This window comes from Oryctolagus cuniculus, chromosome 9 (assembly GCF_051225735.1).
Source record: "Oryctolagus cuniculus isolate XC-2025 breed Fujian yellow rabbit chromosome 9, ASM5122573v1, whole genome shotgun sequence".
NCBI lineage: Eukaryota > Metazoa > Chordata > Mammalia > Lagomorpha > Leporidae > Oryctolagus > Oryctolagus cuniculus.
The window spans coordinates 61,586,620-61,613,622 of record NC_142875.1 but is presented as its reverse complement, the minus strand read 5'-3'; the positions used below and the strand labels follow the sequence as shown (position 1 = coordinate 61,613,622).

Here is a 27,003-nt window from a genome sequence, read left to right as displayed (position 1 = left end):
GGAGAGCAAGTCGTGACTGACCAGAGCTGGTTCTGTGCCCATTATTCTAGCTGGGGCACAAGAAGATTGACTGCAGTTGGCAGCCCCATTGGGGCAAATATATGCCTGTCTCCTAACCCCCACGGATGCACACTGCTTTTAGGAAAATGACAACATTTCTCACAGTACTATCTCACTTGCCATAGCCAAAGTAGAACTTTCAAGTGTTCAACAAACACCTGTGGCTAATGGAGACCATAACCAACATGGTAGTGGTGTGCCACTGGCCTGCGTTCTCTTTGACTCTGGAAATCACAAAGCATTTGTTCAAACAAGGAGGTAATGTGTTTATTTCCTACTGCAGCCACAACAATCCACCATGAGTTCGTGGGTTAACACAACAGAAACTTATTCTCTTACTAGTTCTGTGGGCCAGAAGAATGGGTTTCACTGATCAGAATCCATGGACATGGGCAGAGCCCCACTCCCTCAGGAGGCTCCAGAGGAGAGCCTGTTTCTTGGCCTTTTCCAGTTTCAAGAGCTTGGCCCATGGCTCATCCCTTTAAAGCCCACCTTTAAAGCTAGTATCACTGCATCTTCACACACTGTTTCCATTATCACACTGCCTTTTGCCTTGTGTGTCAAATCTCCTAGAACACCCTTGGATTCACCTGGATATCCAAGATACTCTCCCCTGTTCAGGAGAGTCGCTTTATTCATATCTGTTGATACCCTGATACCATTTAAGGTCACCTTCATAGGTTTCATGGGTTAGGACTTGGGTATCTTAGAGGTGTTATTCAGGGGTTGGAGGCAGACTGAGCATTCTGAATAGAAGTAAAAGCCTATGTTAATACCCAGCTACAGGGTGGAGAAGACAAGTACAGAGACAGGAAGAGGATGGATCAGATAAAACCAGAGAAGAACAAGAACCAGACGACCAGAGCCTACATCTGATGAAAGTTTTGGTCTTATCCCAAAGAATATTGCAAACCTACCGGGAGAGGGGAAGGAATGCTTTAGTATTTTCAAAAGATCACTCTGTATGTTGATCAGAAAAAGGTTTTGAGGAGGAAGGCCATGAAGAATGAAGGAAAATCAAGTCAGGATGCTGCTGCTGCCATCTCAGTGAGAGGTGATGGTGGCATGGACTGTGGCAGAGGGGCAGCAGAAATAGAGAGAACTAATTAGAGCTAACAAGCAGAAACACTGATTGGAGGAGCTAATAATTGCATCTGGAAGAAGCCTGAAGGAGAGAGCAGTCAAAAGAATGACTCCTGGACTCCTGGTTTACATAGATATGGTACATTCAGTAAATCTGGAAGCAAAGCAAGATCATGCCTTGGGAAGAGGGTGGGCAGCATTAGTCTAGTTTAGACCTGGTTTATGGTACTCAAGAGATCTTCAGTTAGGGACATCTAGTAGGTACTAGTCTGGTCCTGAGAAACAGGAATTAAAGAATTGCCAGTATAGATACAGTCACTACAGCCCTTTCTTTAGATGGTGATGGCACTGGGAGGGTGAAGAAGCAGAGGCAAGAGGCTAGGGCCAAACTTTAAGAAGCACCAATATTTAACAGCTGGATAGAGAAGGGAGACTCTCCAAAAGAGACCAAAAAGAGAAGTATGTGTTATGAAAAGAGAAGTATGTGTAATGAAGGCCAAGGGAAGAGTACATTTCAAGGAGGAAGTGGTCAACAGGGTCAAATGGTGATGAGAGATTTAATAGAAGAGAGCTAAAAAATGTGGCATCTGAATGCCATATTTTTACACCTTCCTTACCAACACCAATCACATATGTACTGTAACATGTGCACAACAGGTATTAGTGATGTACAAATATAGCAATATACACTGAATAGTAAGAGGCAGTGTAGTATAATGAAAGAGCATAAACTTTGAATCTCACATTGTTCACTTGCTGTAAGAACTAGTAAAATGAATATAGCAACAATGGACTTCATATGGTCTCAAGGAATGGTGAGAGGTAGGCACTTAGTGAATTGGTTAAGACAATGCTTAGGCTGCCCTCATCCCGTGTCTGAGTGCTGGGTTTTGAGCCCTGGTTACTCTGCTTCTGATACAGCTTCCTTGATAATGCACCCTCTGGGAGGCAGCAGATACAGGTTAAGTACTTGGGCCCCTGTCGTGCACGTGGGAGACCCAGTTTGACCAAGAGACCAAGAGACCCTGGTCTCTTATCTTTGGCTTGACCGAGCCTTGGCAATTATGGGCGCTTTTAGAGAGTGAATCTGCAGATGGAAGATCTCTCTGTGTCTGTCTCTGTCTTTCTCTCTGTCTCTGCATTTCTAATAAGATGAAAATAAATTAATCAGCTTTTTAAAATGGTGACAATTAATATTAGTGGCTCTTCATTCTTCGAGGTGTTTTCTTTGGCAATCCTTAGATTAGGCAAGCTGTCTAAGAGCCAATCAGCTGCCAAACCCAAGTCTCTTGATTGCTAGGGCAGTGCTCTGCTAAGGAAAAATGCTCTCACAGGATGTCAGAGTTGTTGCTTTGTACCTCTGCTGATGAATGGTTGTATAGCAGCCATTGTTGGAGACTGGCATTCTGGAAATGATGCTGGAGAGGTAAACATGAGTGAGACACAGACAGTTCCTCTCCTCTGGGGATCAGGGTACCATAGCGGGTACAGACAATACGAATGGATAATTAGAGGAGCATGTGATCCTCTCTACAGTGGGGGGACTTTAAAGGTAAGGCATGGTGGGAACCCAACAGAAGGGGTGGTGAACACTGTTGGGGGGTAGGCAGGATCTGGGGTGGGGGGTCTTGGTCAGTAAGAACAACCAATCTGGACTGCAGTGAGAAAAGGCCTTTTAAAATTACAACACTTATACCAAGATATTGGAATTGAAGACACAAAGATGAGGTAATTTCCTAAGGCCAAGAGTTGGCAAAAAGACTCCAGGAGTCCCAACATTCTGTCCACAGATCTTTCAGTGTGGTTTAGTGTGAGTCAGGAACACAGTAATCTAGCAGAGGGCTCTTCAGTGTTCAGATGGTCTGGCCCATGAGTTCAGGCAAGGCTCAACTGACCTACTCTGAACTGGACACCTTGAATCGCAAGGATAAGAGCCTGAAGGCATTGGTGGGCACTCACTGGAAGGTTGTAAGAAATAGATCATTCTCACTCTGTGATAGAGAAAAGTGATTCACGTAGCTGATTTTAGACAAATGCAAGATGTGGTAGGGTAGAAGAAGGTCTAAAACAAGCTCTATTAACACGGGGGATACAGATTGGGAACAAGGAGAAAATGGCTCCTCATTCTGCATATATCAAAGTAGGAACCATTGTGAGAAAATCTCCAATGAAAACAGATGGACAAGACCCCTACCTTACACCTTACACAAAAATCCTCTCAACATGGATTAAAGATCTAAATCGATGATCCGAGACCACCAAATTATTAGAGAACATTGGAGAAACCCTGCAAGACATTGGAACAGACTATCAAAGCCAAAATTAACAGGTGAGATTACATTAAATTCAGAAGTTTCTGTACTGCAGAAGAAACAGTCAGGAAAGTGAAGAGGCAACTAATAGAGTGGGAGAAATTATGTGCAAACGATGCAACTGTTAAAGGATTAATAACCAGAATATACAAAGAGGTCAAGAAACTCCACAACAACAAAATAAAAAACCCAGTGAAGAAATGGGCAAAGGACTTAAACAGACATTTTTCAAAAGAGGAAATCCAATTGACCAACAGACACATGAAAAAATGCTCAGGATCACTAGCCATCAGGGAAATGCAAATCAAAACCACAATGAGGTTTTACCTCACCCTGGTTAGAATGGCTTTCACACAGAAATCAACAAACAAATGCTGGTGAGGATATGGGGGAAAAGGTACCCTAACCCACTGTTGGTGGGAATGTAAACTATTACTGTAGCCACTATGAAAAACAGTATGGAGATACCTCAGAAATCTGAATATAGATCTACTATATGACCCAGCCATTCCAATCCTGGGAAATTTACCCAAGGAAAATGAAATCAGTAAATAAGAGTTATCTGCATCCCCATGTTTACTGCAACTCAATTCATATTAGCTAAGATATGGAATCAACATAAATGCCCATCAACCAAATATTAAAGAAATTATGGGATATGTACAATATGTACTACTACACAGTGGTACAAAAAATGAAATCTGGTCATTTGCAACAAAATAGATGAGTCTAGAAAACATTATATTTAGTGAATTAAGCCAGTCCCAAAAGGACAAATATCATATGCTCTCCCTGATCTGTGAGAATAGAGCACCTGAAATGAAATCTGTAGAAGAGAAATTGATACTTCAAGAAGGGATTACTTTAGTGGCCCTTGTCTTGATTGTTGAGAAACAGTTTTGTGGGATTTTTTTTGCTTCTTTCCTTTTTTCTTCATAATATTTGTTAAACTCTTTACTTAAGACAGAGTTAATTATATGTGTACAAAGTCAATTGAGGATGAATCTCATTAAAAAAGAGTGGGAATAAGAGAGGAAGGAGGACGCTTGTAACTGTAAAGCTGTGTAGTTCTGCATACATTCCTACAGACTTACTTCTAAGGGTAGAGTTTAAAAATTTGCCATGGGACACCAAATCTCATTAAGCTGGGTGGTAAAAATGCCATCTTAAGTGTTAAAGTGATCATATTAAGTCTTAAAGTGAACATATAAATAGAATTAAGTGTTAAAGTGATCGTATAAATAGGATAAAGTGTCTGGTATTAATAAAAGGATTAAAAAAGGAGAGAATGTTCCAACATGAGAAGCAGTCCACCCAGCAGACTTATAAAATGACAATTGCTTTAAATAGCACTCTGACCTCAGAATCAGCCCTTAAGTCATCCTGGTCAGGCTAAAAAGACCACAAAAGTATTTCAGGCAAAAAAATGTTCTGTGGCAAAAAATGTTCTACATGAAGGATCTCTGTGAGTGAGACCCCAGTGTAAAGAAGTGGCCATCAAAGACGGATGCACTTTTCTCTGAAGGGAGGAGAGAACTTCCACTTTGCTTATGGCCTTCTCTAAATACTGACAGAGTTTGTGGATTCAAAAGTCTTCCAAAGCCTAGACAGCTCATGTCAAGAGCCTCAGGTGGTCACTGACATCATACATAAGAGTGTTAATTGTCAAATTAACAACAGGATTCACTGTGCACTAACTTCCTATGCAGGACCTGTGTCCTTAAAGTTGTATTATGAAAGTTAACCTTAAAACTTGTCCTCAAACAGTTTTGTGTGTGTGTGTATGTGTGCAAACTGTTGAAATCTTTAGAGTTGGTCTTCTGTGTACAAAGTTAATTGAAAATGAATCTTAATGGAGAATGGGACTGAGAAAGGGAGAGGTAGGAAGAGGAGTAGGGGTAGGAGTGTGGGTGGGAGAGCAGGTGTGATGGGAAGAATTACTATATTCCTAAAGTTGTACTTAGGAAATTTGTATTCATTAAATAAAAGGTTTCTTTTGGGAAAAAAAATAAATTGTGTAATAATTATAAAAAAGAAAACAGATGGAAAGGCCCTAATATCAAGAATATTTACAATATATTCACAAAACAGCCTATCAAAATGAGGTATTTACCTCAATAATTCTGATCCCTTTAAGGTATGAGAGAGGGTTAGGAGAAAATCTGACTCAATAGAAAATTAAGTAAAACAAAATGGATTATTTGGGATAGGTATTTGATCTAGCTGTTAAACCACCCCATATCCTGTATCAGAGTGCCTGTGCACAAGCCCCAGTACCACTCCTGATTCCAGTTTCCTGTTAACAATGTACCCTGTGAGACAGCAGAGGGTAGCTCAAGTCATTGGGTCCCTGCTACCCACATGGGAAATCTGTATTGAAGTCTTGGCTCCCTGTTTCAGGATGGCCCAGCCCCACCTGTTGTGGGCATTTGGGGCAATTAACCAGCAGAGGGAAGCGCTCTCTCGCTCTCTCTCTCTGCTCATGTCTCTCCATCTCTGCTTCTCAAAAATTTTTTAAAAATTAAACCTATCAATTCACATAGATTAATAGATTGCTATCAAGTAAAGCCCTTGGAAGTTAAAATTTAAAAATTATACCGATCTGTAAACCTCTTATACTACATATCAATTGTTTGTTAGCACACACCTGCAACAAAACTTGATAATACTGAAAAAGTCTCCTTCCTGAAAGTGAAACACAGGGCTTCCTTTGAATAAACGTTATCTTTATAGACATTAAAAACATAAGCTTCTGTGAGTCTTTTTCTGAACTACAAAATTCCAAAATGGAATCCAAACGAATTAATTTGGAAAGTCCCTTGAATTCTTTGGAATAGAGTTAGACCTGCAGGTCATTTTTCTGAGTCTTGCCATGGCCATTATCAACAATTTACAGTGACACTTTCTTAAACAACTTGGACAGAGAAGGACAAATATAATCAAAGATTGTTAAGCAAGTACTAGCAAACAGATCTGTCTGAACATGGTATTTTTTTAAAGTAATGGTATATTTCAAAAAAATTTAAATAAAGCAAAGCCACATTTATCCAGCATTGTTAAGCAATGAGGTTGTCCATACAAGTGTATTTCTAGGTAGCAGCTGAAAAATTATCTTGATGGAGAATATTTTAAGATGTAATACATACTTCTTTACTAGTTTGTTTGATCTTCTGTCTTTTCTACGACTAATTTTCAAGACTCAAGACCCCCAAACATTAACAGCTATTGTGATAACTGTAGTACAGTTTTATCAACAGGGTTGGCCAGAATTCCCGAGGTTTTAGCTACAGACCCAACAGTTACATTTTCTTAATTCTTAAAGGTCTCTTTCAACACTTTATATCAATTTTTTCCACATTGTTTTCTGCCAGCAATTCTTTCCCTAATTTGATGTGTTTAAAGTGTTTTCTTGTGTTTAGTTTTCAGTTATGAGAACTCATGCTCATTTCATAAAACTCAAGGAAACATGGAAAATTTTTAAATATTCATGTACTTGTACACAGATATTCCTTCCTTATCTTTTAACTTATGAATTTTTAAGGGATATTGAAAAGCAATAGCTGCAATAATGAAAATGTGTTCTGCTTTTTGTACTGAAGAGAGAAAAATTATTTTTCATCAAGAGTAACAATACAACACTTCACATCACATCCCCAAAGCAAATCCACTTCACAGAACATGACTGAAAAATGCGGATTCTGTGGAAGGTTTTCTGGAAAGACAAGGAAGCATTCATTTCCTAATTTACAATTTAATAATATCCACCAAAATGAAAATGTATTAAAATCATCATGCACTATTTATAACAAAAAGGATGAGCACAACTTTTTTTTTGACAGGTAGAGTTATAGACAATGAGAGAGAAAGACAGAGAGAAAGGTCTTCCTTCCATTGGTTCACCCCCCAAAATAGTCGACACAGCTAGAACTGCATTGGTCTGAAGCCAGGAGCCAGGTGCTTCCTCCCAGTCTCCCATGTGGGTGCAGGAGCCCAAGTACTTCGGCCATCCTCCACTGCCCTCCTGGGCCACAGCAGAGAGCTGGACTAGAAGAGGAGCAGCCAAGACTGGAACCAGCAACCATATGGGATGCTGGTGCCACAGGCGGAGGATTAATCAAGTGAGCCATGGCGCTGGTCCCAAACACAACCTTTTTAAGTGACTATTTTTATTTATTTAAAAAGTAGAGCAACAGTGAGAGAGATCTTCGATCTTCTGGTTCATTCCCCAAATGCCCACAACAGCCAGGGCTGGGTTAGGCTGAAGTCAGGAGCCCAGAACTCCATGAAGTTCTCCCACGTGGTGGCAAGGACTCAAATAGCTGAGCCATCATGTGCTGCCTCCTGGGATATACATCAGCAAGAAGCAGGACTGGAAGAGAGGAGCTAGGACTTAAACCAGGCACTCTGATGTGGGTTGTGGGTGTCTCAAGCAGCAGCTATGCCATAACATTCATCCCTAGACACAATCTTAATAATCCATTTATAAGGGAATGATTTCATATATCTATGAAATGAAATACTATTTTGCTATGTAAAGGAATTCTCTAAATCTATTCTAGAATGATCACTAAGATAATTTATAATATGAAGGTAGGAGGTACAAAACTGAACATTATATATATACATATACATACATATTCATATATGTATTCACACAAACATTTCTGAAACACATGCTGGGAAGTATACACATATATATGCTTCAGAAACTCAAAATGATTGTGAAAGATAAACAGGAAAGTGTGACCACCTCAGGATGGGGAGGTATCCAGAGCCTAGGTGTAGGAGTCACATTTACTGTTCACCTAGTGGTCCTAACAGAGGGTCCTGTTCATTATTTTGTTTAACCTTGTGCATAAATCACCCTGTGCATAATAAACATCACTGTGGATTCATTTAGTTTTTGAAAGTGTAATAGCAATAGTGAGTACTTACTGTTTAGCTTGTGCTAGGCAGCAAGAATGTGTAACCCCCATTGTCCCTTTTAATCCTGTCACCCCAACACACAGGTACACACAGCTATTATCCCCATTCTACAGATAAAGAAACAGAGAGGTTAACTGATGTACCCAGGATTTCACCTTTGGGAAGCAGAGCTGAGATTTCAACCCAGACAGATGCATCCCAGAATCTGCATTCTTTACTTATATATCTTTTAAAATTTATCTGAAAGGCAGAGCAACAGAGAAAGAGACAGACAGACAGACAGACACACACACACACACACAGAGAGAGAGAGAGAGAGAGAGAGAGAGAGAGAGAACTTCCATCACTGATACACTCCCCAAATCCTACAGCAGTCAGGGTTGAGCCAGGTCAAAGTCAGGAGCTTGGAACTCAATCCAGGTCTCCAAGATGGGTGGCAGGAACACAAATACTTGAACCACCATCTTCTTCCTAACAAGGTATGAAAGAACAAGAAACTGGAATTGGAGGCAGTCCAGGACACAAACTCAGGAACTCTGATATGGGGTGCTGGCATCCCAATTGACATCTTATCTGCTGTACCAAACACCTGCCCCAGCATATGCATGCTTAAACCTCAAAATATATAAGCCACAGGCACAAGATGAAAATTAAAACCATAAAGCCATTTACAAATTCAAAGTAGACTCCACAAGTAAAAAGAAAATTTTCATCTTAGGAAATAAAAAATTCATAGAGGCACTAGGACACTGGGGCATATATTTTTCCATAACTTTACAGCCCAAGATTGAAAGCAACAATATAATGGGGAGGACAGTCAAACTGGGCAAAGAATTTACTGCATATGTGTATAAAAAGTATTTTATACACAGTTGGCCTTCCAAGTTTATGGGTTCCACATCAACAGATTCAACCAAGGATCAAAAATATTCAGAAAAAAATCGCATCTGCACTGAAAAAGTATAGCTTTTTTTTCTCATTATTCCCTACAAGGGGTGGAGAATTTTTTTTTCTGCTAAGGGCCACTTGGATATTGATAACATCACTTGTGGGCCATACAAAGTCATCAACTTAAAGATGACACTGCTATAGATTAACTGAATTTTGGAAGTCCTGCCTGCAGTTGCCTTGGCAGGCCCAAACCAAATGGTTTTGTAGGCCTTATATGCCCCACGGGCCATGAAGACAATCCCCACCCTGTGCCTAGATGATAGAGTAATGTTTACATTGTATTAGGTATTACAAGTGGTCTAGAGATGATTTATTAAAGTCTACAAGAGGCTGTGTATAGGTTGTATGCAAATACCTGTACTTTATACGCCATTGTATATAAGGGACTTGAGCACTCTTGGGCTTTGGTCTCCTTAGGTGAGGGGAGGGAAGTTCTGGAACCAATCCCCTGTGGTTATCAAGAGAAGATGATAGCTGCCTCTGGATCCCCTGGCACAGCACCCTCTTGCTGCAGAAGCCATCAACAGCATCACTCCCATGTCCCATCCCATTCCCATTTCCCACACCTCTCCACAAGTGCCTTAGCAGCCACATGGGTCTACTCATGGTCCTTGAGGGAAAGCCTTGACTTGTCCTACTCCTGGGTTCTGTTATGCCTGAACTGCTCCTTCAACGGTATATTCCTGCCATTCATCGTCTGAAATATCCTTCAAGGTCATGACTAAATTCCACCTCTCACAACATTCACCTATAACAAACCTCCTATTTTTTTTTTTCCAAACCTCCTATTTTTGTCCTTAAGGGCTTTCTTAACTGCATTCAATAGAATTACAAACACAAGTAAAGGATGCAAAGAAAATGAAGATTGTAAGAATATTTTTTTACCACTGCCTTGAAAGGTGACTCTCAGGAAAGCCACAACAACCTTCCCATTATTCACACCACCACTTGCACACTGACACAATATTTGAATATTCAATGGAAGATTGAAAGGAATGGACTACTGTGCAGGGAATGGTGTGTGAGTCATCAAGCAAAGCCATGGCAGATGGATATGTGGGAAGTGTAAGCAGTCCCCACTGAGCTCCAGGATGTTAGTCATCTTCACGCACTTCAAGGTATGAGATGGAGGTGCCCTTCACAAAAGAAGCAAGAATTGCTACCAAAGGAAGCCTGTGTTTTGAAAGAAGCAAAATGGAGAGGGAACCTGTTTCTGCTGCAGTGAGGCTTGCATGATGCAGCCAGCCCTCAAAGCAAGACCAAGCATGGAATCTGAAGGCTGCTGGAGAATGGGTCAAGCCACTAAACAAGCTTGTCTTCAACCTCACCCTCACAATCTCACCCCATTTTGTTTCTTTTGAGTGTTTAGGGTGGGAGTGCCTCTGCATATTATGCATCCAACTTTTCTATTAGCAAATTTGGTTTGATTTCCTTTGTTTTGCTTTGGTGGGGGATGATCTTGTGAAAAATATTAAGAACTCAAGGTCAACTGAACTTGTCCACACCTAAATAAGAAAAGAATATGTCCTGGTAGCAGGATGAAGCAGAACCCTGAAAGAGAGAAAGAAAAAGAGAGCGGAAGAACACGCAGGGGAAAAAGCAAGAGGAGAGAGGATGGAAGTGTGTCCAAAGGAAACCCCCAAAGGAATGCTACACCACGCTCCAGCCTCTGGGTAGCTTCTGCTTGGCCATAATGGAGAATGGACCAATCCAAAGCCAGGTGGCAGCATATTAATGCATAAAGAAAGCAGGCTTCCTGAAGACTAAAACCTGCTTTCGTTGTTAGGCAGCATTGTAGAGGATCTCTGACAGTATGCGGAGAAGAAATGAGTGAGGGGTTAGGGCAGAATCCCTCTGAGACCACCCAGAGGAAGGGAATGAAGAAGGTGACAACAAGGTCAGAGCTGGGTGGCTCGAAGCCCAGAGGAATGTCCTGGGGGAACAGACAGGAAAGTACCTCCTCAGTGTGTGTGGGGGGGGGGGGGGGGGATGAAGAGGATCTGGCAAGGGGAAGCTAAGGCAGAGCAGCCAGGGTCACCATCCTAGAGGCAAGACCGCTAGCTCCGCCTAGTGCCCTGTTCAGATTCACAGACACACAGAGATCTCTTTTCTGACGCTGTCTCTATCCATTTGACAGTGGCTGTCACCATTTGGTTGCTTAGTTGTATTTAATTTGCTTCTTCAGCCAAATTATCATCCTCCACCGTTAGGAGCTTTAGAAAGTGAAGGAGAGAAGAAAACACCTCGAGTGGATACACAAAAGGGTTCCTTGAAAGTCTTCTCCCCGGGAAAGTCCTTTCTGGACATAGCTAATTGCACAAATTGTTGGAATTGCTGGATGGGAGATGCTGGAGTTGTTTAGCACACACTCACATTACATTATTTCAGATGTAGCTCTTTTTCCTCTTTCCTTTAGGAATGAAATGACAAATTCTTCCCTGGTGGCAGCAAAAAAATTAAAAGTACAGCCCATCTGTACTCTTGCCTCAAATGGAAAAAAAAAAAAAAAAGAAATCCCATTTTGAATGAATTTCCACCATCAACTCAAGCACAGCAACAGATGTGAAAAAGCCCCTGTGAGACACAACACAACAATCCCAAATCCCAATAAAAATAATCAATACTGGCTTTGGTGCCAAACAACACAAGTGCCTCTGGAATACTCCGGGGTGTGCCAAAAATTGTACCTGGAAGACAGAAGCTGCTGACAAGGTAGCCCACCTAGGGGAAGAGTACCTGGGAAGATCTTCCATTTCCACAGCAGAACTGAGGGAGAACAGGTGAGGAGAAGTCGGTAAGAGTGGCATGGGGCACCGAAGAGGAATACAAAGCAAAGGGCACAGCTTGAGAGTTTATATACTTATATCTGACAAATGATCCTTGGCCATGAAACCAGGACATTCAGTAGTTTAAAAATGTCCTAAGGCCAAGGAGTGAATGTAATTTGTTGTTATCACTTAATAGAAATACTACAAGATGCATTCTGCAAAGGTAAACAGATGTTCAGCTGTGGTATAGGAGCCAAGACAAACATGGAAACCAAGAAGAGCCAAGATAAGCAAGAGCCAGTTAACCTGATGTTGGGGTGGTTTTGGGGGAAGTGACTGAATTTTCATCGTTGCTGTAGAGTGTTCAAAGAGATTGTGAAATGGGTGTTAGGTGACCCTCTATGATTTGCTGTGTGAGCACAGCATGTACATTCTCTGCACCTAGCTATCAGTCTAAATTCAGTAACAAAGGCTAGATGGCACATTTCCAGGCAGACAGGAGAGATATTTACCCATGTGCAAGCCTACATGGACACACATACAGACACTTGCTTGGTGCCCAAGGCAAACACTAAGTCCCATTCCTACAGTGCAGGCTCACCCACGACCCTTCACTTCCCCTGCATAACTCCTCCCTGAATTGCAGCCCAGCCCCATCACACAGCCAGCCCTTAGCTTTGCTGTCCCTGGGTACTTTCTGAGCCTCCCTCTCTGGGAAGTCTCCAGAAAATTCTAAGGCAGCAGATGATATGACTCCAGATCCTCTTTGATGAGGGCTGGGTGCTAACTCACAACAACTGCTGTGCTCATCTAGTGGTGTGCCCAGATACCATGCAGCTCCTGAGAAAAGACTTAAATGATGATTCTTCTCTGGTCTTTAACTCTCTTTTTAAAAAATGTTATGTTTTGAATGCTAACAAATAAAATTGTACATGAGGGGACTTCAAAAAGTTCATAGAAAATCAACAACCCACAAGTAGAAACACATGCACAAAGTTCATTTTAAACAGTGGTGATGGTACCAGCCTGTCCCATGGCCTCCATTTATACAAGCTTGCAAAGTAAAGAAAATAAAAAGGTGAATAAAAGACACTGCTTCCAAGAGCCTTCAAACTGAACATTACAATTCATGGACAAAAAGCTATTCATTCCCCAGAGTGGTAGCAAGATAGTGGAGAAAGTATGTATTTCTTCAAAGTTTGATCCAACTGTGCTTTCCTGTACATGGTCTCATAGTATTCTCCAAATACCAAACTTTAGGCTTGGTCAATTAGAATATAATTTTGGCTAATAAAATAGTCTTCAATATTTGGTAGAAGCTTTGAATGACTATGAAAATGGTTTGGAGAGGATAAACATATATGGGTATCATAAACTATACCCATATCATTACAACAGGTTGCTTTAGACTATAACAAAACAGTTGGATTGTATCTTTATTGTTCTCAGCACAGATGTTTAATGCCTTGATCCCTTCATTTTTAGCTTGCTTTTTGGCAGATAAAATATTCAACTATGACACTTTCAGTGATAAGATGGTCAGTTACTCTCAAACCATATTAGTTGTCCTAACTTCCACACTTTCTTGAAGCATCAGGAAAAATATAACTCGGTGTATGTGTGTGTATTTGCATGAATATTTAACTGACCAGTCATACAGCAGCACTTTGAGAAAGGGCTATGACTATGAACACAGAGTGTCTTAAATAACCAGGCCATCAGAGTTTTCCTCATTAGCCACCCATACCATGCCCCAGCATGGGATCCAGACAAACGAATGATCTCAGCCTGTTTCCCAGGCAACTGTCTCCACGGACAATGTTTTCATAACTAATTCTTACTGCTCTTGGGATTAAATTCTAACACCCTCTCTTTTGACCAAGGTGCAATGAGTTCTCAGCCTAACCAACCTAGGAAGGGGCTTGCTGTAATTTCTAACAGACCAGCCATCTTCTGAGGGCTCATGAGCAGGTTTGTTCTTGGAACATAGCCTAGATTTGGAGACTTTTGGTCTGAACCAGAGAAACATAGAAAACATTTTATGGAAGAACTGGAGCTCAAATCCATGTTGCTAACCTCAAATGATTAGTTTCCATATAGAAAACAAAAATAAAGATGAGGACAAGATAAAGTTGATTCCCCAGACCACTCTACTACATGAATCATCTCAACCAAGTAACCAGGATATTTCCGTCCACAATACCTCAAGATGGACTCAAATGACATTAAAATAAATTGTATTTCCCCATTTTTAATGGCACAAAGTTCACTTGAGTTAAGCAAATGACGTCACACGGGGGTGAGTGGGGGAGAGAAACCAGCAACATTTAGCTACGTATAACCATGGGTGAGTGCTTTCAAATATGATATTTTGGACCTATAAAACAGTTGAACCATAACAGAATCCACAAATGTCAAGATCAAGGCCCAGTGAAACAACTATAAATTTCCCAAATCCTGTGCCAGGATAATTTGTTACTAAAGCAAATTATTCCTGATATTAAATATATACATATATTTTTAAGTATAAACCCTAATTAATCCACACAGAGCCCAGTACAAACATAAACATTTGCCTTTTACAGCAGGCATGATGAAGGACACTACAGGGAAGCAAAATAGATTTCAGAGCAAATCACTGGCAAACCAGAATTTCAAATGAAAAATTTGTCTCCTATCTCTGAGCTCAAGCTGTGCTTCTCTGTATGGGTGAGAAAGTGTCACAGAGATAAGAAAAGGGCCAAATAGGAATCACTACACAGAATGCTTCTTGGTATTTGGGCACAGACATCAGATGCTGCCTCTTGGCATCTTTCTTTGCTGGAAATGGTAAATGACCCTGTCCAGGATGGGTAAGATAAGTAACAAACACTAGTCAACAGGTGAAAGACCCAGTTGTTGCACCTTGCTTTCTGTTAGGCCAGCTTCAAGTTTCTTCAGGGCCACTGCTCAACACAAGGGTGCACTTACATCTCAAGGCTTATCAAAGCACCATCTATGGTCAGCAACAGCAACTGCATGCTCTGCAATTCTGAGAGCTTGAGCCAACCACTCTGCTGGGTGCTCAGTATATAAAGGTCAGTGCCATCTTCCCTTATGGTCCAGTTCAGGAAGATGCAAGACAACCTGACCCTTCCTTTTGGAAACCCATACCTGAATGTTCTCCCTGCTCACCACTTGGTTGCAGAATGGCCCGCTGTTGAAATCACAACCTCTTAACCTTCAGGGAGGCTTCCACAAGAAGCATCATGCAGGCTGAAAGTGCAAGACACACGTGTGTTTTCCATTTTCTAATAGTCACATTAAAAAATGTTTTTAAAACATGTGAAACACATTTTAATAATGTGCATCATTTAAGCCAATTATTCTCAATATTACTGATATGTAATATTTTTAAATAGTTTTAAAATTGTTAAATAGTTTTAAATATTGTTAAATAGTTTTAAAATTTAAATTTTTTTTTTTTTGACAGGCAGAGTGGACAGTGAGAGAGAGACAGAGAGAAAGGTCTTCCTTTTTGCCGTTGGTTCACCCTCCAATGGCCACCGTGGCCGGCGCTCTGCGGCCGGCGCACTGCGCTGATCCAAAGCCAGGAGCCAGGTACTTCTCCTGGTCTCCCATGGGGTGCAGGGCCCAAGCACTTGAGCCATCCTCCACTGCACTTCCCTGGCCACAGCAGAGAGCTGGCCTGGAAGAGGGGCAACCGGACAGAATCTGGCGCCCCAACCGGAACTAGAACCCGGTGTGCCGGCGCCGCAAGGTGGAGGATTAGCCTGTTGAGCTGCGGCGCCGGCCTAAAATTTAAATAGTTTTTAAATTGGTGAGATATTTTACTTTTTTCACACCACATCTTTGTAATATGTGAACTCTATACTGAACAGCACATCTCAGTTTGGAACAGCCACGTTTCAAGGGATAAGCAGCCACACGCAGCTGGTGGCTGCAATTTTGGATGGTGCTGCTCTAACCTCTGGTCTGGCCTCTGTGCTTCTTCTAAAGGGGAACTCAAAGCATCCACTCATACAAGAACTCAATGCTTAACGTATCTGTTTCCTTTTTTTTTTTTTTTTTTTTTTGAAAGGCAGAGTTAGACAGTGAGAGAGAGAGACAGAGAAAAAGGTCTTCTTTCTGCTGGTTCATCCCCCAAATGGCCACTACGGCCGGGGCGCTGTGCCGATCTGAAGCCACGAGCCAGGCACTTCCTCCTGGTCTCCCATGTGGGTGCAGGGCCCAAGCACTTGGGCCATCCTCCACTGCCTTCCCCGGCCACAGCAGAGAGCTGGACTGGAAGAGGAGCAACCGGGACAGAACTGGCGCCCCAACTGGGACTAGAACCTGGGGTGCCGGCGCCGCAGGCGGAGGATTAGCCTAGTGAGTTGCTTTCACTGTTATAACAAATTAGCACATTAACTCCCATAAATTTTATTACGTTACATTTATGATTAATGGAGGTCAGATATGGGTCTCATTGGGCTAAAATGAAAGTGCCCTCAGGGCTCCCTCCCATTCTGGGAGAATCCATTTCCTTGCCTTTTCCAGTTTCTAGAAGTTTCCTGCACTCCAAGGGGCTCTTAGCTCTCTTCCTCCATTTTCAAAGCCAATGAAGTCACCATTCTCTGACCTGCTCTGTAATTACATCTTCCTCTGGTCAGAGCTGGGGCAGGTTCTTCCAGTTTAAGGAAATTAGACTGGGTTTGCCTGGATGATCTCAAATACTTTCCTCTCTCAAGGTCCTTAACTTTATCACTTCTGAAAAGTCCTTTATGCTATGTAAAGTAACAACATATTTTCAGCTCCAGGGATCAGGACCTGGGCATGTTTAGGAGCCTTTTATTCTGCCTGCTGTTGGTTTCAAGTTTTGTTTTGTTCTCATTAAGAGAGTAAACATTTGAAACTGAGGGCTTGGAGAACCCATTAGTCACAAAGGAGAGGCACTGCCTTTTCCCCTCAGTCTCATTTAGAAGGAGCAAAGATTTCCTTCCTTGAATAAGAAAGGTAGAATCATTTTCAGGAAGTACTTCATGGAATTTTTTTCTCTAGCATGTTACTGACCATCATTCAAAAATTACTTTAATGCTTCTTTTTTTTTTTTTTTTTTTTGACAGGCAGAGTGGACAGTGAGAGAGAGAGACAGAGAGAAAGGTCTTCTTTTGCCGTTGGTTCACCCTCCAATGGCCGCCGCGGCTGGCGCGCTGCGGCCGGCACACCGCGCTGATCCGATGGCAGGAGCCAGGAGCCAGGTGCTTTTTCCTGGTCTCCCATGGGGTGCAGGGCCCAAGCACCTGGGCCATCCTCCACTGCACTCCCTGGCCACAGCAGAGGGCTGGCCTGGAAGAGGGGCAACCGGGACAGAATCCGGCGCCCCGACCGGGACTAGAACCCGGTGTGCCGGCGCCGCTAGGCGGAGGATTAGCCTAATGAGCCGCGGCGCCGGCCACTTTAATGCTTCTACATAGCAGACATGTATCAATCCTATAAAACAACAACCAAATAGAGAAAAACTATGGCATAGTGAGGGCTCTTTTTCAAAGGTAAGGGTTTTCATTATTATTATGTTTAAACCTTTTACCATGTCAGAAGCACACCAAGAACATGACAGCTTTCGCAAAAGGATGTTCCTACTAAGGAGGCATAGCCTAAGAGTTCAAATGAAGCAGAAAAATTAAAAAAAAAAAAAAAACACACAAAACTCTTGAGAAAAATTAAAATCATCAGTACATGGAACCAGGGGTCAACACGGAAACATAAACAAAGATCAATATATTGGAGATTTTCTTAGGGAAACAATTTTTTAAAGAGTGAAATATTATGAAGCAGTTCTGCTTATCCACACACATAAACTTATCTTCCAATGCAAGGTTATTACTTCAACAGTGCCCTGCTGCAGACACATGCTGTCTGTCACCCGGATACGCCCTTGGTCCCTTTCAGAAGCATAATCACAAAACCAAAAACTGTCAGGACAGGAAGGAACTTCCCACCACACTGTTCAGCTTACTCACCTTACAGGAGGAACAGGACATGCTGACGGGCAGGAGACTGGCTCCCAGTCCTACAGGTAACTCATGGCTCAACTGCAGCCAGGCCCTACACATCACTCTCTCAAGACTGTTTTTCCCACGGGCCTCGGGGAGAGGGGCACGACTCTCCTAGCCATCCATCCGTCCACCTGTTCATCCAACAAATAGTTGCTGAGTATCTCCTAACTGCCAGACACGGCCCCAAGGCAGAGACCAATACTAGCAAAATCCCAGCTCTCACGGACTTCACCCTCTTGGGGGTGAAGCAATAACAAAGATCTTTGAATGCCAGGTGGCAGACAGGCCAGGAAGGAAAATCAGGTAGCAGTGTCCGAGGGACACTGAGTAAAGGAGGGTTCCTGCTAGTGGGTCCCAGGTGTTAGGGAAGACCTCGAGGATTAAGTGACATGTTGAGTGGAGAGTGAACTCTGGAGTCAGATTAAGAGTACTTGAGTACTCTTAATGGTGCAGGCATAATGGGATGGTAATGCTGGACCCAGTGAAAATTTCAAAAAGGCTACTGAGGGGTGGCTATGGATGTGTGTGAAGGGGAAGCAGGTGGGAATGGGTAAAATAGGAAGCAGGTGTTCTCAACAGGGGAGGCAAGCTGGTGGTGACGGCTCACCTGAGCAGGATATGGCCATCCTGGGAGCCCCTGTGAACTCACCTGTGCTGTAAGCCTGGCCCAGGGCCAGGTGGTGCCCATGAGGCCAGCACCATTCCCCCAACACAAACACACCCTGCCACCACAGGAGAGCAGTACTGATCTGAAAAGGAGGTTGCACCTGAGCAGAAGAGGCTTTCGTTTGCAGCAATCAAAGAATTCAGAAAACCACCCGGATTCTGGCTAGGAAGGGAAGCGGAAGAACCTGCAAGAAAGGCGAAGCTAGGGGAGGAGCCAGGAGGTAAGAAAGTGAGCCAGGATTCAAGCAGGCAGGCAGGCAGGCTTATCAAGCCCTGGGAAGGTTTTTGCAAGTGTGAATGAGGCTTTAGGAGAGCGGTAGACTGTGCTGCTGTACCACCTGGAGGCTCAAAGAAACATTGCAGCCTAAGCACCGAGGTTGGTGTTTCCGGACGGGGTGTCTGGGCTTCTGTGGTCCATTTCCAAAGTCTGCTTCTGTCTCTGGGCTGCACACAAGCACTTCCCTGGACTGAACCATGAGGGAGAAGCTACTGGAACACCCGGAGAAGGCAGCCCCCAAGGTGGCCAGGCCACCCTGCAACTCCAGGGACAGTCCAGCCTGGCTGTGGGGTGGAGGGTGCCACTGTCAAGGGCGAGCTGCCACGATGGCCTCCTTAGCCCACCCAGAGTGCAGGCCCCTCAGCCCCTGGGTCTCACAAGCCAGCCCCTGAGCCCATCGGCTTTCCTCCCACACTGGCCACCCCTCAACTTTGCGCCTCTCCTACCCCCAGGTCAGAGGTATTTATTTGTTCTTGATGAAGGCTCTGGCTTTGAGCTTCGCCCTCCCTCTCCTTCCCACTTGCCCCTGCGACCTCCTCCTCCAACGTAGTGCCTGTGCAGGATAGCAGGCACCTCTGTGTTAGAAGCACACGGTTGGAGTTGGGGTCTGGGATTTGCAAAGCTGAGCCTCTATGTCAGGAGTTGGGGTGGGAGTCCAGACGGAGGAATAGGGACTGAGAGGTTCAAAACAAGCAAAGATCCATCATTGCAAAGCTGCTCTTTCTCTACAAACTTTCAATTTTCATTTTATTTGAAAGGCAGATAGAGAAAGATCTTCCATCCTACTGGCTCACTCACCAAAGACCTGCAACAGCCAGGGCTGGGCCAAGCCAAAGCCAGAAGCCTGGAATTCCATCCGCGTCCACACATAGGTGGCAGGAGCCCTGGCATCTAAGCCATCGACTGCGGCCTCCCAGGGTGTGCGTTAGCAGGAAGTGGAATCAGTAGTGCAGGGACGCAAACCCATGCACTCTGATACGGGAGGTGGATGTACTAACTGCTTTGCTGAAAACATGCCCATAGCTTGTTTTTGACTGACTGCCCAGCAGCCAGCAGTCTCTGCCTCACCCCTGCCCACTCCAACTTTAAGAGACAGAACAGTCAAATAATGTGTCCTTTTCCCAGGAGGCAATCCAGAAAATAAAAGTTTTCTTTTTAAAAAATAAACCATGCTCAGTTGTGCTTGAACAGTATTTCTCCTCAAAGCTCTTTTTTACTTTTGCAAAATTTCAGAAACCACCCAATTAGTACACCCAAAATTCCCTCGAACAAAGTATGCTCTTCAATGATAGATTGTAAATAAAATCTCCATTATGAAATACAAGGGTACTTCAAAACGCTCGCGGAAAATGAAATCCAAATCTGACACACATTTTTCTGTGAACTTTTTGAAGTCCCCTGGCACAGCATCCATTTGAAATAATATAGATAAAACGGCATATAAAGTATGTGTACCGGTGCTGCCACGTCCCGGGCTGCTCGCAGAAGCTTGGTGTGCGTCGACATGGCGGCTATCTTGAGCCCGTTGCTGGGCCGGCATGTCCGCGCTGCCTTCTCTCGCTGTGGGTTCGCGACCCCGGGGATGACAGACAGGGGCCCCAGTGGGCCCCAGGGCCAGACCCCGACGCCCACTGCGAGCCTGAGGAGCGGGAGCTGCAGGAGCTAGAGAGGCAGCAGCTCCTCCACAGGCCCTCGGGCGTCCTGCCCTGGCGTTCGGGCGGCCCCTGTGTGGCCTTCCCTCGTCAAGGCGCAGGGGAGGTGAGTTCAGCCCCCTTGGGCCCACAGGTCTCCTTGCTCTTGGTGTATTCCACCATCTGTGTAGCGTTTGGCATGCTTGTGGGCAGTTGCTGTGCTAGAGGTTAGATTCCAGGGGCGGTGCACGGAGCGGCTCCATGCCGGGCACCCTGGCCCAGCGGGCCTGGCAGACAGAAAGAAGGCTGGGTGCCTTGTGATTCAGCCCGAGGCAGGCTCTTCAAAACCCATCTCGCGTCCTCGCATGGCTTCTGCCATTGGTTTTCTCCCAGAGCACCCTGCAATTGACTTAGGACAGCTTAGATAATTTTAAATTCATGAGGGGGAAGCCTCACCTCCTTCGCTGTGTTGCCATGTTTATCTGTCAATCAGGGGACCCCCCCCAGGAAGTACCTCCTCTTACCTGGGACGTGGGGGTGGTACCACGTAAAGACTTCCGTCTTTCTAAGGCGTAAAATACTAGGAAGTGCCCTTTCTCAACGTGGACTCAGGACGAGCACAGCGGGGTGTGACAATCTCCTTTCCTTGGCTCCATTCTCCCTTAATAAAGCCCTAATGGGCCTGCGTATTTTTTGGCATTTTTTAAATAAAGTTTATCACACTGCATGCCGTGTTTGGACCTGTATTTAGAATTCTTCTCTAAGTAAAAGGCAAGAGCCTGGAAAATTAATTTAGGCGCTAAGCTAGCCCATAACAAAAGGACAGAAAAAAGCAATCCGATTCCAGAAAATCTTAGAGGCGAGTGGAGGCACCTGGGGCCCCGCCCAGAACCCTGACTGGGAAGCCATGGAGCAGATCCCACATAAGGAATTTGCAGAGACCCAATCACTTCCCAGATTGGCTGAGGCTTTGATGTAAGCACCGATGTGATCTGAAGGGTTTTAAAAAGCAGATTTGTACGCTCATTGGAACAGAAATTGAAACAAGATCAAAAAATCCTTAAGAAGGCCGGGCTTGCCCATTCACTGCAGCGGCTCCAGGGCTCAGAGGCAGGAAGCCACCCGTTGCAGGCCACTCTATCACGGGCTTTGCTGGTGCCAGGAGATGAAGCCTCATCCAAAGGTCAAGAGTACAGTTTTGAACGCAATCGTGGCAAACATGCCTCGAACAGGGATACCAAGGAGAAAAAAGGAAGGAATCAAGAAATCCAGGGCCCGGAGAAGGAGGGCTTTGTGCCTGATGCTGCAGCCTTGGGTCAGCAGAGAGAGCTACCAGTGTCCCCCACTCGTGACTGCACGGGTACCAGAGAAATGACAGTCAGTTGCCAAGTGATGAGAAGCTGGACAAGTTGAAGGCAGAGGGAGCAGGTGACCAGAACTTAAGCAGCAAAGTAGTGCAGATGGGGTTGGGGGTTCTTTGGCAGCAATGGGAACTTCCCGTGCAAAATGTGAGCAGGGCCTACCTTGTGGAAATGTCTTGTGACACTCAGATGGGCCAGTGTATTTGGAACTGCCTGGGTTTCTGCATATAGGTTATCCACCTTAGGATAGAGGAAGTTGGAGGTGGGAAGAAGCTGCTTGGGTAAATTGAAGCGTTCCTGGAGCACTGTTCCCAGTCTGAACCCTGTGAAGCTTTCATGCTCACCCTTCTTGCTTGGGCTCTGTGTTGCAAACCAGTGTTGCATGTGTTAGGGAGTTTCTGTGATACTTGTGCAGTATACATTTGGGAGGAAATGAAAAGTTTACCTTCTAACCTCATTTCCTTGTTGATTAGTGAACACCAGCCTGGTCAATTGGTTATTTCCTTATGTGTAGAAAAATAAAATGACATAGCAAAAAATAATAAAGAGTATGTATAATTTGAAGAAAAAATAAACACCCAGGAGCACGCAACTCATAAATTGAGTATTACTAGGATCGCAGAAGCCTGTATGGTAGCCTGCCTCCCCTCCCCCACTGCTCTAGGTAATTCACTATCCTGCATTTTGTCATTCTTTGACACTTTTGCATTCATATGTATTCATAGGTACATTTAATAGAATGTATTTTTGAGAGGCAGAGACACACAAGGAGCTTCCAGCTTCTGCTGGCTCACTCCCAAAGAGCACACAATTGCTGGGATCCAGGAATTCAATCCAGGTCTTCCACTTGGTGGCAGGACCCCAACTGCATGAGCCATCATTGCTACCTCTCAGAATCTGTATTAGTATGAAGCTGGAGTCATGAGCAGATTCCAGAGCTGGGTATCAAACCAGATACTCTCACTTGGGACATGAATATCTTAACTGCTAGGCTAAAGACCTACCCTAAGTTTTGTCTGCTTCAGAAACTTAGCTAAGTGAGGTCACTCTTTTGCATCCTTTTGTGACTTTATTGCGACTATGTTTTATATAATCCACGTTGATGCATGCAGTTGTACTTTTTTTCATGGTTTTAACCAAATTCCAATAGATGAATATAGATATTCATTTCTTGCTATCCAGGGGAATTACTTCCAGAACCCCCACGGATACCAGTTCCAATGGATGCACAAATCCACAATGGCCTAATGTTGCATAGAACCTCATATACCCATCATATACTTAAATCTAATCTCTAGACTACTTATAAATACCTAATACAATGTAAATGCTAGATAGCTGTCATACTATATTGCTTAGGTAATCATGACATGGAAAAATTCTGTATATATTCAGTACAGGCAAAAATATTTTTCTAATAGTTTGTCTTCATTTGGCTGAACCCGTATGTTTGGAGAGTTGACTATATATCACAATTCATTTAGTTATCCAGTCTACTGTGGACAAACATTTGGTTGATTGTAATGGTATCCCACTGGGAGCAACTCCTCTATAAACATCTTTATACATACTTCCAGGTGTATATGCAATGTTTTCTTGGGAGTCTGTGTCTAATAGCAAAAGTGTGTCACAGGGCACACACAAGTCCAACTTCATGGATGTCCTTTTTTCCCAAGGGTGTATTAATTCCTACTCTTTCACAGCTTGGGTTGCCCTTGAAACAGATGTTCTTGTCCAGGAGTTTTATGGAAGAGTACTCTCAGGAACATCAGTGAAGGGAGAGGCCAGATTCTACCATCTTGTTTTGTTTTCTATTCTAGGCATCAGTCTGAGGCTACTACAGGTACCTATGAACATTCATATACAAAGTTTTATGCAGTCTGCACCATTTTAAATTCTCACCAAGAATACTCATCCCAATTTCTTCACATCCTTTACACACACACATGCACACCCTATGGGTTTGTTTCTGTCAAGAGTTTTCTTTTAAAGATTTATTTTATGTATTTTGAAAGACAGAGTTACAGAGAGAGGCAGACAGAGAAAGAGAGGTTTTCCATCTGCTGGTTCACTCCCCAGATGGCCACAACAGCCAGAGCTGCACCAATCCGAAACCAGGGAGCTTCTTCCGGGTCTCCCACATGGGTGCAGGGGCCCAATTATTTGGGCCATCTTCTACTGCTTTCCCAGGCCATAGCAGAGAGCTGGTTTGGAAGAGGAGCAGCAGAGACTAGAACCAGCGCCCATACGGAATGCCGGTGCTTCAGGCCAGGGCTTTAACCCACTGCACCACTGCGTCACAGCACTGGCCCCTCTCCCGAGAGTTCAAATAGACCAGCTTCTTCCTATGTGCCATTGGCTAATCAACCCTGAACCTCAGGTTCATTTGGTGGATTATCTTCAAAGCCAAGGTTGGCTTTACTTTCTACCTTCATCTCTGAATTTCTACTTCACTAGGGTTTTGGCCTGCGTATTACTTGTGTTCATTTTAGTCCATCAATACATTTAAGACTTTTTAACATTTGATCCAGAATGTTCAGTTGTTCCCACTGGGAAGGCTGAGCAGGTGTCGTCTGCCATAACCAGTTAAAATGGAAGTCCATACAATACTGATTTACTGAGATTTCCCTTAACTTACCTTACAGACTATTTAATCATGAAAAGTAGCTCATCTCTCAGTGACTCCTGGATATTACAATGCCATCTCCATTTTGTCATACTCAGCACATAATATCAAATACATAATGTAGCAATGATTAGCACTACACCTATTCAAAATCACTGAGAAGTAAGTTAGATCTTTACTGGCTGTCTCTGATGACTGTGGAGTACAGGTTTCCATTGTATCTCACTATCCACTCTCCTACAGACCTTGGAACATTTTACTTTCTCTCCACATCCTTCTGAATGGAAGACTTTCCCTGACACCTGCCATCTCTCCTGTATCACCATCTCCATCTTCTCCCTCAGAGAAGGGAGTCAGGGTGGAGAGGAAGGGGTCTGAGACAATGAAGCAACCATTGAAAGAAGTCAAATTTGAGTGGCTAGGATAATGCTTGGTACACGGGAGGAGGTGCATATTTGCTGGACAGGATGAGCTTGGTTTGAGATATACTACAGTATAAAATGATGAGAGAGCAAGGGGAAACTTTTGACAATGGGCAAAGGGGGCCTAGAGCTTGGAAAGCACATTTGTTCTTTCTAGAACTTTTTGTTCACATCAGGTTCTGAGGGGCATGAAAAGCACACAAGAAATAGTATCTATTACTGTGAGCTCTTGAATGAAGGAAAGGAAAGAGGAAAACCACAGTTAAGCTGACAGAATAAATACTTGCGCCTGGTTTCTGGAAGCCAACCGGAGATTCTTCTGACATACTGTCCTTCTCACAAGATCTACTTAAAATTCTAAGATTGTAAAGACTGTCAGTTGTATCAGCTTGAAATTCACAGCAGCACCACATAGGAGTAAAAAGGAAACACAAGCATAAAGCAGAACGAAGGGCTCTGAGAAATCTCCAGTCAAGGAAGTGACCAGATTCATCAATTACCAAACTTGAAAAGTTCAAAGGCCAGTGTATGGTTTTAAAAAGTGGACAAACATTTCTGAAATAATTCTTAATTTTATATTTATATATTTGTATGTATATGTGTATGTATACACTTCGGGGGGTGGGGCTAGAATGAAATACACCAACCTGAAAACAGTTGCCTCTATGTTCCATGACAGGTGTTTTGATTGGTATTTTATATATGTTTTAAAGTATTGTGGGATGCTGTGGTTTAATAGGCCTGACAGACCCAGACATTACCACGATGTTCAGTGCATAGAAACTCACTATGAAAACTAGGAAAAATGACAAGGCTGATACTGGAACCAATCATATGGAAGTGCTTGCCATTGATGGGGAATAGGAATTCTATTGAGTATGACTGCATTTGGGACATCACCGTCTCTCATTTTCTCTCTCAAACCATGCTTCTTCATTATTTCCTTACAAGCTTGGGTCCCTTCTTACAGAAGCACTCTTCTAGCACAGTTCGCTGTAAACTTTCAATCTATTGGAAATTACCTTAAAGGGGCATTCACTCCTGACAAATAGTTTAGAAAGATATAAACTCTTAGAAGCAACTTTTTCTTAACCCAGTACTTAAAGCATTATTTTTCTTTTATTGGAAAGACAGGGAGAGACAGACAGGCAGAGATCTTCCATTCACTGCTTCAATTTCCAAATGCATAGAACAGCCAGGCCTGGACCAGACCCAAGTCAGGAGCCAGGAACTCAATCCAAGTCTCCTCCGTGGGTGGCAGGGACTCAACTACTTGAGCTAGCTCTGTTGTGTCCCAGGGTCTGCATTAGCAGGAAGATGGAACTGGGAGTGGGGCTGGGACTAGGTACCCTGTTATGAGATGTGGGAGTCCCAAACAGTGTCTTAACCACTGAGTCAAACATCTACCCCTATCATAAGCGTTCAGCAGACCACTATATCAATTTTGTTTTGCAGATAATTCATCTGTACAGTCTCTGGTGGTTTGGTTTTTTTGTTTTGTTTTGTTTTTGACAGGCAGAGGTAGACAGTATGAGAGAAAGACAGAGAGAAAGGTCTTCCTTCCGTTGGTTTACCCCCCCAAATGGCTGCTACCGAAGGCGTGCTGCACTGCTCCAAAGCCAGGAGCCAGGTGCTTCCTCCTGGCCTCCCATGCAGGTGCAGGGCCCAAGCACTTGAGCCATCCTCCACTGCCTTCCCCAGCCACAGCAGAGAGCTGGCCTGGAAGAGGAGCAACCAGGACAGAATCTGGCGCCCCAACCGGGACTAGAACCCGGGGTGCCGGCACCGCAGGCGGAGGATTAGGCTAGTGAGCCGCGGCGCCGGCCATCTCTGGTGGTTTTTTAAGACAATTGGTCGGTGGACCCCCACTCACAGGGTGCTT

The 27,003-nt window shown here is 43.7% G+C and overlaps 1 long non-coding RNA gene and 1 pseudogene across 7 annotated transcripts in view; one reads left to right on the top strand and one right to left on the bottom strand.

Annotated features, from left to right (window-relative positions):
- The window catches only part of LOC127492122 (uncharacterized), a 140,826-nt gene extending 121,335 nt beyond the window's left edge, over positions 1-19,491 (bottom strand). The window contains exon 1 of one of the 7 annotated variants that reach the window (XR_016213242.1): positions 18,103-19,491. This is a non-coding gene — a long non-coding RNA (uncharacterized LOC127492122). The remainder of the gene's footprint in view (positions 1-18,102) is intronic. The other 6 variants (XR_016213243.1, XR_016213241.1, XR_016213238.1 and 3 more) reach the window with 6 other exon arrangements.
- Positions 19,492-20,536: 1,045 nt separating this feature from the next.
- LOC100352252 (neugrin-like) lies at positions 20,537-22,224 on the top strand (annotated as a pseudogene).
- Positions 22,225-27,003: the final 4,779 nt, after the last annotated feature.